Genomic DNA, 13,813 nt, shown 5'->3' with positions numbered 1-13,813 from the left:
CCTTGAACTTCAGCTCTTGGCACTGCTGCTCTCTCCCTCCTGGCTGTCTCTGCAAGTGCGTCCCACCACCCTCCAGTCTCCTGCTCTCCCACCGTTTCCCATGGCTCCCTCTCTGCAGAGTCTTGTCCCTCCTTCCACCCCCTGCAGTCAAATCCCTAAGGCTGGTTCTCTCCTGCCTCCTCCAAGAAGGACTCATTCCCGCTCACAGCTGCAACCATCACCTCCCAGGCTGGAAGTGTTATCTCCCCACTTCTCACCCCCATTGTCTGCAGTACAGCAATCTTCACTATCAAACTGTCACCTCACACCATCCAAAAACCCATCCACACTCATGGTTCCTCCCAAAGCCTTGAATGCAACCCCTCTCTCCAACTTCACTTGTGATGCTGTTTTGCTTTTGTTGTTTTATTTTTGTCATAGTGCTTACAGCCAAGTAGGCTTAGGCTCTAAGAATGCATAGTGTACTTGGGCTTCATTTATACCTCACCCCCAATTTCTAAAGCTGGCCAGAGGCAAGTCCCCCTAATCTCTGCTACAAGTACAGGCCACAGAGTTGGCTTCTGCCTTGTTTTTCTGCTGGACCTGACTCCCTACCCTAAGCCATGTCCCATTCTAAGCTGGAGCTCTGATACCTTCGTAGTTCTTGCCATGTCCCATAGCTACTTAGACACCAAGTCACATTCCAGACTCTTAAAATGAGGAATCCCAGAAATCAGCTTGACTTGGAGTGAACATGGCAGCAGGGGTATAGGCTGGTATAGCAGAAAGAGCCCCAACTGGGGATATAGAAAAGCCTGGGTTCACACCAACTCACTGACTGTGTGACTAGGCAGACTTCTCCAAACCTGGTTCCTCGTCTATAAAATGGGGACATCACCCCCTTGCTTTTGGAGTTCCGAGGAATAAGGGAGATCATAAGAACAATGGGCTGTGATTTATTGAGCTACCATTTAGAGAGCCCTTACTCTGTGCCAGGTGCTCTGCGAGGGGCCAGGAGGAGACGGAGAGAGCAAAGCCCTCTCTTAAAGACATGAGGTCTCTTTTGTTAATAAACAGTCCGAAGGATCATCAGGGAAAGGAGAACAGATGAGATCTGCCCTTAGGGAAGCAAGAGACAGAACATGATAACACAGTGCAAGCCCTGCCCCAGCCCTGAGTCCTGGTATGGAGCCCACTACAGCAGTCCAACCCATAGGGTGAGCTGCATGGCTGAAGGGAGGATGCTCCACAGAGACCAGCCAAGGACTCTCCTGAGACCATTCCTGAGCAATTTCTGAGCAACAGGAAAGGACAGGGAAACAGGCAGAAGCACACGGCCTGGCCTCTTTCCTGAGTCCTGAAGGAGTGTCTTTGGGGAATGCCACCGACTCTTGCCTGTCTGCACCAGCACTGTCTGTGCAGGAAAAGGTAAGGGGAGCCAACTATGCTCTTGCAATATGGAAGTCTCCAGAAAGGTCAAAAGCAGCAATTATATGGTGGTTTTGCCACCAAAAAGCTGTTGCTGCCTCCATCTCAATGAGAAGGTATAATATCTCTCTCACGCTCTGCACCTTACCCAACCTCTACTGTGCAGGCACACCTTGGAGATGTTGTGGGTTCTGTTCCAGACCACTGCAATAAAGCAGATACTGCAATAAAGCATATACTGTAATAAAGGGAGTTGTAATCTTTTTGCTGGTGGAGGGTTGTGCCTTCGATCTGTAAAAACACAGTATCTGCAAAACACAATAAATTGAGATATTTCTGGTCTTTGGGCTTCCAGGTAAACCTGACTCAGGTCTCATATCCCCAAGGCCCCTTGCACATGACCCCAGCTTTTCCCCAAGTAGTATGAGGGAACCAGGCCAGACACTAGGGGACCTGAATTATTTTTCTTTAGCTGCTAACAATCTCTGTGACCTTGAGTGGGTCGTACCTCCACGTACTCATCTGTCGTGTTATCTGTGGGTATGAAGGTCAAAAGAGAAGAGAAATGAAAGCACCCTGAGAACTAGGCAGCATTTCAGAAAGGTCAAAGATGGTCAACAGCATGGTCAATAGCTTTCCAATAGTGGGAAATAAGGGGCGGTGAACAGAGTGTCCCAAATCTGAAGTCCCTAAGCCACCAAAATGAAATATATTGATAGGAAAGGCCTGCTGGGTATAGTGAAAAAAATCTCATCCCATGCAGAAATCAGGGCAAGGTTTCCAAACTTCCTGTCTAGAGTTTCCATTTGTGAGACGGGCTATTTTCTGGAGCTGGCCAAGCCGTTGGCGGTTGGCGGTTTCACGAGGGGCATCATCAACAGAGCACAAGGATAGACAGTTGAGCAAAGGCCAGAGGTTTAGTTCCACTGCTGCCAAAATGACTGTCCCACTGGCAGGGACTGGCCACATTTTCCTCCTCCTGTTTTCCTCTCCTAGTGTGTTTTTACAGTATCTCTACTGGCTGAGAGGATGGAGCTACTGATGGTAGATTTGTTATAGTTTAGCGATTTCAACTACACGGAATTGGGAAATCTTGTATGAGGACATTCTCTTGCCAGATCCTGCAATGGTAGGGACAAACCTCACGAAGAGCAAGACCTGACTGCTGCCAGGCACATAGGAAGAAAAGTGGGCTGGCTCAGTGGGTCAGAACAGCGGTGGGCAGGTGGAAGATGAGGACAGGATGAACATAGCTTCCACATGACAGTCCCAACAAACCCCTGCTCTCCCTGGAAACATTTTGGAACCCAAATCAAAGGTATGGGATGGAAGGAAAGGATAGAGTTGTAGGGGGAGAAGAAGGGAGAAGAAAGAATAACCATAGTAATAACATTACAGCCAGTATTTACTGAGCCTTTACTCTAAGTACATTAAGCAATTAACATGAGTTAATACATTCAACCCTCCCAACAACCTTATGAAGTAGGTTCTATTATTACCTCATTTTTTAGATGAGGAAACTGATCCCACAGCCAGTATTGAAAAATGTCCCCAGGGCCTCCAAGACACAGCTATCACTCTGAATGGCCAAGAAGAAAAGGCCAATTTGTCTGGGAAATGCCATTCCATATGACAAAATGGGAGCCTGGCAACCTGCTGTTGAGAGTGTTTGTCAAAGTATCAAAGAAGAAAACAACTTGGCCCTGAGGGTATGGGCACCCTGTGGTGCTGGCCCACCAGCAGAGGCACCCACCTCCCTGAGCAACAAGGTAGGTGTCCATCATCCTAGATCACTGTCTAATTGGAGGGCTTTCTGTGAGCCTCTGGTCCTTCAGCCTCTTGGATGGGTCTTACTACATAGCACATGGCACAACCAGATCCTCAAATCCCACCCAGGGATGAAAATTTGATGACCAGATCTGCATCTCCTTAGCACTTCAGTACATCTACAGCACAATACCCCCCCCCCATAATATGTTTCCCCAAATTGATAATTGACATTACCATTTTTTGAACACTTACTATGTGTCAGAGACTTGTAATATCTGGTGTTTTATATACATTGTTTCATAAAATCCTCAACCCTTCCAGGTAAGTATTGGCATGCCTTTCTTGTATGTCCCATGACAAATGAAGAGTCTGAGACTCCCCCGTTAAGGGATTCCCAGTGGTCAAACAGCTGGTAAGGTCAGGAGTCAAGTCTATGCCTGATTCTATGCTCTAGTGTGGGCTTCTCTGATGGGTTCCATTCTAAGGTTTAAATTGTTTTGGGTGCTGTGGGCTTTGATCTCACCATTCACACTCTCTTCCCAGGCCCCTGACCCAGCAGGAAGCAGAGGCCAATCCCCTCATAAATGTCTTCCATTCAGGATCTTCCAGTCTTCTGCCCATATCACCTCAGAGGGCTCAGTGAGGAAGGTGTTTGCTGCCCCCGCCCCCGGCACCACCTATCCCCACCACGCATGCTCATTCCAGGCCTCCCACACCCACCAATGGAAACAACCAAGGTTCATTTTGCACTGAGCCCCAGCCCAAGTTCTGAACAGACAAGAACCTTCCCATGTTCTGCTCAGCCCCAACTCCACCTACTGGGCATTAGTTGAGCCTTATAAAGGAGCAAGAACATGATGGGTTTCAGCAGCCTTTGAAGAGAAATGCTTAAAGAGAAAACAAATTCACCAAATCAGTTCACCCCTGGTTGTTTTTCAACTAGAGGAATGATGGTCAAATCAATACTGAGCCACTCCTCCGATGGTCCTGGGACTCACAAGCCTTCCTTTGTGATGGCCAGGCCTGCAGCAGAGCGCTCAGAACAGGCAGGTGCCCACCTGCCAGGCATCATGTGGACAAGTCCTGCTAACAGTCTTCTTACCAGCACACTCTGGTAAGAAGGGGTGCCCCCTGGCAGTTGACAGAAGAAATGGACATTGTGCATTTAGCCAGAAATTCTTACAGGAAGGCCTCAAAGCATTTCATTCTTATCATCTTTTAATCATGTTACAAGGGTGATATGGTTAACCCAATCCAAATTTTCAGGTGCAAAATTTAATTTCCCCATGTTCCAATGAGTTGAAATGAGACCACCTAGATGGGGAGGAGGAGATGTGACCTGGGGGCGTGACTTGGGCCTTGCCCAGTGACTCAGTGGTCCACAGAAATGACCGTGTCTCTGTAGTACCCGGGCAGTAAGCACCGCAAAGCAAAGCGCAGTGGTGGGAAGGACCTGGAGATCCTCTTGGCTGCCGCGACAAGGATGTGGAATGCTTTTTGTCCAGAAACAAAAGAAGAAACCGGAAGTGACGTCACAATCAAAACAAGCTGGGACTTGAGTGTCTGCGGTGAATTGGTGACCCCAAATGGAAAAGATCCTGCTTGCTTGCTGTTGGCTATGGAAGGTGGTTGTGAGGCCCTGCGCTCCCACCGGGTGGGTCTTCGCCTGCTGCCTCATGACTGCCCACTGCGGATATTTCTTAATATCCAAACTCCAAGAATACAATGGATACCACTGTTATAAAACCAAGGGAAAATTATGAAGAACTGTTTACATTACTGAAACTACAGTTGAAAGCATGCTGCATCAGCAAATCTGGACATTGGGCCCAGCTGATAATGGAAGAGTGTCCCAACAGTTATAGTCCAACTGGCATTAAAATAGGACATCAGCTGGAGTCAAATGCAGAAGCATCAGCTCAGGGTGTTGCCATGGAATGAAATGCATATTGCCTCACTGATCTGATATGAGCATGTGTTCTCGATCTGTGAAGTCCTTATGAAAAGGATAGTGAAAATATTCAAGAGCAAGTAAACTCTGACCTGGAGGTGGCTTCTGTCCTATTTAAAGCTGAATGCAATATCCATACATCTCCTCCAGGAATCCAAGTAAGGCATGTCTACAGTCCCTCTACAACAAAGCACTTCTCACCCACAAAACAGTCAATTACTCTAACAAGTAGACACAGAGGAAATGAGGTCTCAACCACACCTCTGTTAGCAATTCTTTATCTGTCCAACAGTTGGCTGCTCAGTGAGAGATGCTCTACTTGCCACTTGTATGGTACAAGAAAATGATATCAATCACATGGATGAAGACAGATTTACTCCTCTGATGTGGGCTGGAGTACACAGGCAAATAGCTGTAGTAGAGTTTCTCCTTCAGAAAGGTGCTGATCCCCAGCTTCTAGGAAAAGGTCAAGAGACTACACTGTCACTGGCCTGTACTAATGGCTACATAGATATTGTCAAAGTGCTGCTTGATTGTGGCATTGATGAATACTTTTGGAGGCTCACCTTTGCTTTGTGCTGTACATGGAAATCATGTGAAATGTATAAAAATGCTTTTAGAAAATGAAGCTGACCCAACAAATGAAACCGACACTGGATATAATTCTATGGATTTAGCTGTAGCCCTGAGCTATAGAAGTGTCCAACAGGTTGCTGAGTCACATTTATGGAAGCTGTTCAAAATACCAAGGAGTAGACAGTCTTCAGAAAGTGGTGTCTGCCCTTTCCTTTACTTTTTTTTTCTTTTTTTTTTTTTTGCCTACAGCACCCGGTGTTCCCAGGCATTTCCTTTACTTTTTGGCCCTTATAAACAATAGCTTTGTTTGCTTATAAGTTTTTAACTCGGGTGCAATATTTACTGATGTTTAGTAAGTTTTAATAAATATTCCTCTGAGTAATTCATTGGTTTATAATAAAATTAATGTTGATGCTTTTTTGTAAATGTGTTTTATAGCATATTTAAAATGATAAATAAAAGTTTTGTGGTATGTAAATATTTATGGTACAGATAGTTATCTGTCTTTGTATTGAGTGCTATAATTTAACATTTTCAGGAATTATTCTACTCTATTCATCTTCACTCTTGTATTAATTTACTAACTTTATACAGAGTTTGCTATAAATCCATAGAAAAAATTATTATTGAATTAAAAATGCACAGTATGTTTACAAAATGTTGTAAATAAATAAAGTACATTTTCAGTTTTAAAAAAATAAAGAGATGTACACCTGGAAGCCCAAATTTCTTGATCTGAAAGACTACCCCCACACACACCATTCTGAGATGGCAATTTAATGGCCCAAAATGCAAATGCAAAATGCATTTGGGACTTTACCAAATTATGGAGGTCCCATTCACCAGCTGGCCACTCCTTACTCTGTGCCAAGCTCTTTGCTTGAATATGTCTTTAAATCTCAAAATAATCCTGTGAAATACCTCAGTTTTATAGAAAAAGTGGAGGCTCAGAGGAGTTGAATGACTTGCCGAGTGTCACAGAATTCGTTTGGAGGAGTCCTAGGATTCAACTGCAGGGTGGGCTCCGATCCAATGGTATCCACCACTTTTAAGTGTCCACAAGAAGGTAAGCAGTGCCTTCTACGTTTCTTCTTGGCATCCATAAATGCCTGTCGATACCAGGGTCCATAAAGCTTCTCAAGGGAAGAGAGCAAACCCACGCCCCATAGAGTTAGTAGCTGAGTGCAGTGCTGACCATGAGAGCCCTGACACTAATTTCGGGGACAGGTCTCCCCAGTAAGCATAAAATCCCGGCCCTGAGAGAAACATATTTGCAACATGAATTGGCTAGAGGGAAAAGCAATGACCTTCACTGGAGGGTTTCAACTAATTAGTGTTTTTTCTAACACAAAATCCAAGCCTTCAGAGGGTCTTTCCAATAAGGCTATATAAGCAGTTTTCAAACACTAGGAAAGACTTACCAGGTGTACTGGTTAATAATGCGGATTTTGTAATCCAAGAAAACATGATAATTTCAAGAGAAACATCAAAAGTGCTTTATTCAAAGTAATGTCCATCTCTAGCTTCACATTTCCTCCATCTTTCAGGTAATTAGTGGATAGCATCCCAATAGAACTTCTCTTGTTTTGAGGCAAACCATTCAGAGACCCAATTTTCCACTTCTTCGTATGTTTTGAAGTGCTGCTCAGAAAGTGTGTGTGCCATCAATCGGAACAAGTGCTAATCTGAAGGAGCAAGGTCTGGTGAATACAGCGGTGGGTTAATACTTCCCAGGCAAGATCTTTTAACGTGTCTTTAACTGGTTTTGAAGTGTGTGATGGTGCATTATCATGAAGCAAAATTACTTTGCCGTGTCTTCTGGAACATTCTGGTCATTTTACAATCAAAGTGTGGTTCAAAATTATTATTTGTTGTCGGTAGTGATCAATATTAATGGTTTCACCTGGTTTTAGAGCTCATAATATACCACACCTTCCTGATCCCACCAAACGCAGAGCATTTTCCTTCTGAAGCGATTTGGCCTTGCAGTTGATGTGAATGGTTGACCTGGATAAACCCACGATTCTGTGCTTTTGGGATTCTGAAAATGAATCAACTTTTCATCACCAGTCACAGTTCAATGCAAAAAAGACTTTCTTTCATGCCTTTGAAGCAACATTTTACTGATGACTTTTCGGTTTTCCATTTGTCTCTCATTCAGTTGATGTGGCACCCATTTTCCTTCCTTTAAATCTTTCCCATTGCTTGTAAACGATCAGAAATTGTTTGCTGAGCAACGTTTAATCTTTCTGTGAGTTGTTTTTGAGTTTGACACGCATCTTCATCCAATAATGCTTGTAATTGTTGGTCTTCAAATTTTTTCTGTTGATCTGGACGTTGTTCATCTTTCACATCGAAATCATCACTTTTAAAGCATTTAAACCAGCATTCACAAGTATCTTGAGATGGAGCATGTTCACCATAAGCTTCCCGAAGTATACAATAACTTTCAGCAGCACTTTTCTTCAAAATAAAATAATGAATTAAAACCTCCCACAAATGTTCTTTTTTTGGCACGAAATTCGACATTTTTAAAGGTAAAAATATCTATGATGTTAAAACCTTCAGCAAATTTGACATATGAAGTTTTGAAGCTTGCTGTCAATACAACAAAATAGCATACATATCAAATCGCATATATATGAACATATGTGCAACTCCATCTATTGAAAAAAATCTGCATTATCAACCAATACACCTGGTACTGCTGACTCCTTCAGCCATAGTAATACTTCATCTTTGATAAACACATATTAAGTTCCTATTGATTGTGAAAAGAATTGATTTTTGATGCCTTTTCACTAGTAGCTTATGATGACCTAATTAGGGAAAGATAAATACTCATGAAACACCTGGAGTAAATGTGGGTATAGCCTTTCTTAGACAACAGGACAGAGGAAGGGACCGGCCTGCGCTTGTGCATGGATGGAATATGGATGCTGCCTACTATATAGCTTGAGTGATTCGATGCATCATCCAGAAAAGAAAAGCTATTTTCTTGAATGGCCTGTTGCACTCACATTTTTTTTTACTTAAGGGATCAAAAGCTTTAAAATGCAAATGTTTATGGAATGGTAATAAATAATGCCATGGCTACTCTTTACCACTTTAACCTGAATTACTCCTTGGGATCAACTTCAGCTGTCTAGCAGTCTTGGGGTTGGTTACATGGCACAGGTCAGGAAAGGAAATATGTGCGGCCTGGAGAATGGGACACTGAGAAAGAGACAGGCAGGAGGCATCAGGCAGGTGGGCAACCTGGGGTCTGCTGGGAGAACCCAGAGAGGAAAACAAGACAGAAAGACAGACAGACAGACAGACAGACAGCACAGAGAGACCACCCTGGTCTCCAAACACAGCTACAACCATTTCCCAGAAAACAGAAATCGACACTTCTCTGCAGTCACAGAATAAGGAAATGGAAAAGGATCCTCTTCTCAGATCAAATAAATAGAAATAACAAAGAAAGCACCTACAGCGTTGCCATCTGGTACCGTGCAAGAATGCCCTTCCCTTCCCTTTTATGTCAGCATGCACCTATAGGTCTGTATGTGTCGGTCCACTTCCTCTGACTTTCAGTATGACAGTTTTGCTACTACAAAGCTATAACAAAGGATTGGACACTTTTGGAACCCTATGCTGGTTTCTACTAACATTTTTAAATTCTTATGATTGAAATTATGATTATTTAAAGTCAACACAACAGCACCAGGCCACATGCTAACCACTAACAATTGTAGCTGTGGAGTTTTTGTTTTCCTGTAAAATCATTTTGTGATGTGGCATTAAGGGGTTGAACTAGTTCACTTCCCAGCTCCCCCCTGGCCCTGCATTCTTCATCCTGTGTCCGTACAAAGTAAATGGACTGGCCTTGTGTGCACTCTGAAGACAATGACCTTGGAACATGCTGGCAGCATCTGGGGTTGCCCAGGCCCTGGGGGGGAAGCATGATTCTGCCAGATGTCACAACTGATTTAAATAAAAGAAAGATGAGAACCAGCCAGAGGGAACTGATGCTTGACAGCGTCCCTGAGGGTCTGTCCAGTGAGAGCCAGAGCAGTGTGGGGGAGACAGGGGAGATCTCCTCTGCCCAGGACACACAGGCAGTGCTTGCTGTAGCCACTGTGATCAGGGCCCAGATATGTCCTTGCTTGTCTGCAAAACCACAGTGCAGGCTGAGAAAGGTGAGAGCTGAAGCTGTTGGGCAAAGGGACAGGATGATGCAAGAGTGTAGGGCCTACAGAAAGGTGGAGGAGTGTGGGGAAGAAGAAAGCATAGAGGCAAATTCACTTTTCCCCTTCCCAAGAGAAGTTTGCATGAGCTAGGATGTCCACAGAGAGAGCTCGGATGGTGACAGATGTTCTGCTTCCAAGAGAGAAAGGAGATAATGATCATTTCATATTTAAAACCACAGCTTAATGGGCAGAGATCTTACACACCTCTGAGTCCCTCTGCAAAGCCTCTGCAAGGACAACACATTCAACCTCCACGTCTACCTGGGGACAATGAAACACTGAAAAAGAATTTAATGAAGAAAGCAACCACAGACTTCAGGAACAAAAGTGAGAACTTTTATTTTCTAGCCGGCAAGACTCTCAGATTGCTTTGTTTAATTTCCTTTTAATACTGGAGCACGTCTCCATAGTAACTCCAAGAACCGGGGAGCCTCATGAGGCCAGGTGGAGGCTGGAGGACTCTCCTCTTTGGGATCATAGAAGACCTCTCAGGGAGGACCATACTTCATTTTGATTTCCTCCCTCGCCATCTCAGTGTTTATGAACTGAAGTGCTCTAGAAAGGCTTCAGGACTGAACATTATTATGCAAGAAAATAAACAAAATTAAGGAAGAAAAAGGATACTCAATGAAGTCTCTTCAACAAACCAGAGTGAGAACTTTCTCCTGCTGACTTCTGACTTTTGGGCACAGGAGCTATACCTGACGGAATATAGGAGGCTATCTGCAGAACCTAAGTACCAATTACAGTGGGGCCTTGACTTACGAGTTTAATTCCTTCAGAGACCGAGCTCGTTAAGGAACTCATTAAGGAGCTCGTTAATTCAAACTACTCTATCAACTCAATGCAAAAAATCTGCCGAGAGACAGCTGGTATCTCAAAAAACTCGTTAGTCCAGACACTCATAAGTCAAGACCCCACTGTATTTACAAAGCTCTGCGTTTGACTACCCTCAAAGTTCCATACCATAAGGACCTACTGTAATCTATTTTGCTGATGGAGAAACTGAATTGTGGTGAGATCATGTGATTATCAAAATGAGATTATTAAAAATGAGAATTGACTAGCATGGATCAAATCTACAGCTATGGTCACATATTACAACATGAGTGAACCTTAAAGACTTCATGCTAAGTGAAATAAGGAAGTCGCAGGAGGAAAAACACTAAATGATTCCACTTATTTGAGGTCTCTAAAGTAGTCAAACTCATAGAAGCAAAAAGTAGCATGGTGGTTGGCAGGGACTGGGAAGGGGCAGGATGGGGAGTTGCTGTTGAATGGTTCCAGAGTTTCAGTCATGCACAATGAAAAAGTTCTGGAAATCTGCTGTATAATTGCATGTAGTAAACAACACTGTACTATACACTTAAAAATTTGTGAAGAGGGTAGATTTTTTTTTTTTTTTTTTTTTAACTTTGTGACTCTCCCATAGAGAAGGGAGGTCTGTTTTTTTTTGTTTTTTTTTATTGCTTAAAGCATTACAAAGGGTATTACATATGTGTCCTTTTTTTTTCCCCCGCCCTTGACAATACCCCGGCTTCCCCTACCCCCCAGTGTCTTATGTCCATTGGTTATGCTCATATGCATGCATACAAGTCCTTCAGTTGATCTCTTACCCCCCTCCCTCCTGCCCCCCAACCCTCCCCGGCCTTCCCGCTGCAGTTTGACAATCTGTGAAGAGGGTAGATTTCATGTTATATTGTTTTATCACAATAAGAAAATATCTATAGCTGTGAGCAGCTTAACAGTTGTGTCTGCTCCTTCCTAGTGCTGCTGCAAAGAAGAGTTTGAAGACTTTTCACTTATACTATAAAGGAGAATGTCTACAGCCATAGCTCTAGTGAAAAGAGATGACAAACATGGCCAAAGACATGAAGAGACATTTCACTGAAAAGGCAATGCAGATGGTAACCATGCTCCAACGAATGGGAGGACATGATTGTAAATCATATATCTGATAAGGGTCTAGAGTTCAAGATATGTAAGGAACTCATGTCCCTTTGTAAAGCTCTGCAAGGTCAGTCAACACATTCAGCCTCCATGTCCACATGAAAATACTAAGAAATAATAAAAAGAAAAAAAAGAAATAATAAAAAGTAACACAATTAGCCCTGGCCTGTGTGGCTCAGTTGGTTGGGTGTTGTCCCATGCACCAAAAGGTTGCTGGTTTGATTCCCCGTCAGAGCACATGCCCAAGTTGTGGGCTTGACACCTTGTAGGAGGCATGCAGGAGGCAGCCAATCGATATCTCTCATATCAATATTTCTCTCTCTCCCTCTCCCTTTCTCTCTCTCTAAAATCAATCTTTAAAAATGTAAAAAAAAGGTAGAGAAAAAAATGGCGGAGGTTTAGACGGACGTGTTGGTGCTTTGTCCCGGAGCAGATAAGGCCGAGCAGCTGAAACGGGTAACATACAGCCCAAACAAAGAGAAGAGATTCAGCTGAGAAGCAGTCTGCAGCCAGGAAAGACAGAGAACTCCTAGAAAATGGGGATGGTTAGAGATTGAGGCTGAAACCTCCCCCTGGACTCCAGCTCAGCCATGAGACCGCGCCATCTTGAGCAGCTGTTATCCGCATCCAGAGATCAGCTACTAACCCGGAGGCAACGGCTCTCAAGCAGCGCGACTACATGAACTCAGAGGAGACCTGCTTCCCTCCACGGAAACGTTAGACCTCCCCCAAAGGTGCGGTTTGCAATTCAGGTTGGAGCAAGGAACGCGCGTGTGCGCGGGGGGGGGGGGGGGGGGGCGGGGTTATCTGCGCCCCACAAAGTCCGTGCCCATTGAGGCCAGCGTGACCCGCAAATGGGGAGGGCTCCCGCAGGGCTGCTCACAGAAGGTAACACTATAAATAAGCCCATAGTTGGACTGGGTGCAAAGGGGCAGCCTCAGAATCTTCCAGCCAGCCTGCTACTTGGTGCCAGGGGCCAGAGCGCGCACAGAGACTTGCGCAAATCTGGAAGGTGAAGCCCAGCGAGTTCGCACAGCTTCCCAGGCTCTTGTTTACACACTTCCTCTTAAATCTGTGAGTTTGATTGTTGAGCCCAGTGCATGGGATTGCCCAGTTGGGGTCACTAGTGGAGCCTGTAGGGGAAGATTGTTTTTGGGGAGCCTGGGAAACAGAGCTGGGAGTGGCGCCTGGGGAGCCAGCCCTGGGCGGAGCTGGTTCAGGTACAATAGAGAACTCCTGGTCAGAGAGGACATATAGCCTTGGAGGTCAATCCAGACACACGGCCACCCAGAGGCAGAGCCACGAATTGACTCTTCTGTAAATACAGATAAGGCAGTATGGGGGACCAATACAGCCTGCCTTAAAATCAGGACTGTGGCTTACAACACGGAGGAACAGTGTATCAGAGGGAAATTCAACATTCTCCTGAATTCCGGGCGTGCCAAAAAGAAGAGTAGAAGATCTGAAGCACCTGCATTACTGCACATTTTTATTTTTATTTTTTTAAATTACTTTTTCACCTTTTAACTAAGAAAACAATTTTTTTCCTTTTTTTTCCTTTTTTTTTTCTTCTTTTTTTTCCCCATCACTTGATTTTACCCTTTCAATTACTACATTTTTATTTTTAACTAGTATTATTACTGCTACCATTTTACCATTTTTTAAAGTGTCATTTTATTTTGTCTTTATTTTATTTGGGGACTATTGTTCTCCATTCTATTTTCATCGTCCCTTTAGCAACATTTCTCTCTACCTCAATTTTGCCTCTGTGCTAAAACCCTCTTCCCCACTTTTTCCCTTTTGTTTTCCTGTTTCTCTTACCCTACTCCAGCTTTAGATTTTCCCTATTCTTTTTAACCCCTGTCATAATTTCACCCTACTTATATATCCTTTGTCCAATCCCCTGCTCTAAATCCTTATACAC

General features: G+C 44.0%; 1 protein-coding gene and 1 pseudogene across 1 annotated transcript in view; one reads left to right on the top strand and one right to left on the bottom strand.

Annotated features, from left to right (window-relative positions):
- Nucleotides 1–13,813, bottom strand: part of CCDC3 (coiled-coil domain containing 3) — a 118,002-nt gene that overhangs the window by 76,170 nt on the left and 28,019 nt on the right. The window lies entirely within an intron of this gene.
- LOC138993856 (ankyrin repeat family A protein 2-like) lies at nucleotides 2,991–12,610 on the top strand (annotated as a pseudogene).

The sequence above is a fragment of the Myotis yumanensis genome, unplaced genomic scaffold (assembly GCF_028538775.1).
Source record: "Myotis yumanensis isolate MYYU_CA2020_CCGP unplaced genomic scaffold, mMyoYum1.0.hap1 SCAF_1, whole genome shotgun sequence".
NCBI lineage: Eukaryota > Metazoa > Chordata > Mammalia > Chiroptera > Vespertilionidae > Myotis > Myotis yumanensis.
The sequence above is the reverse complement of the archived record's forward strand: the minus strand, read 5'-3'. Positions and strand labels throughout refer to the sequence as shown.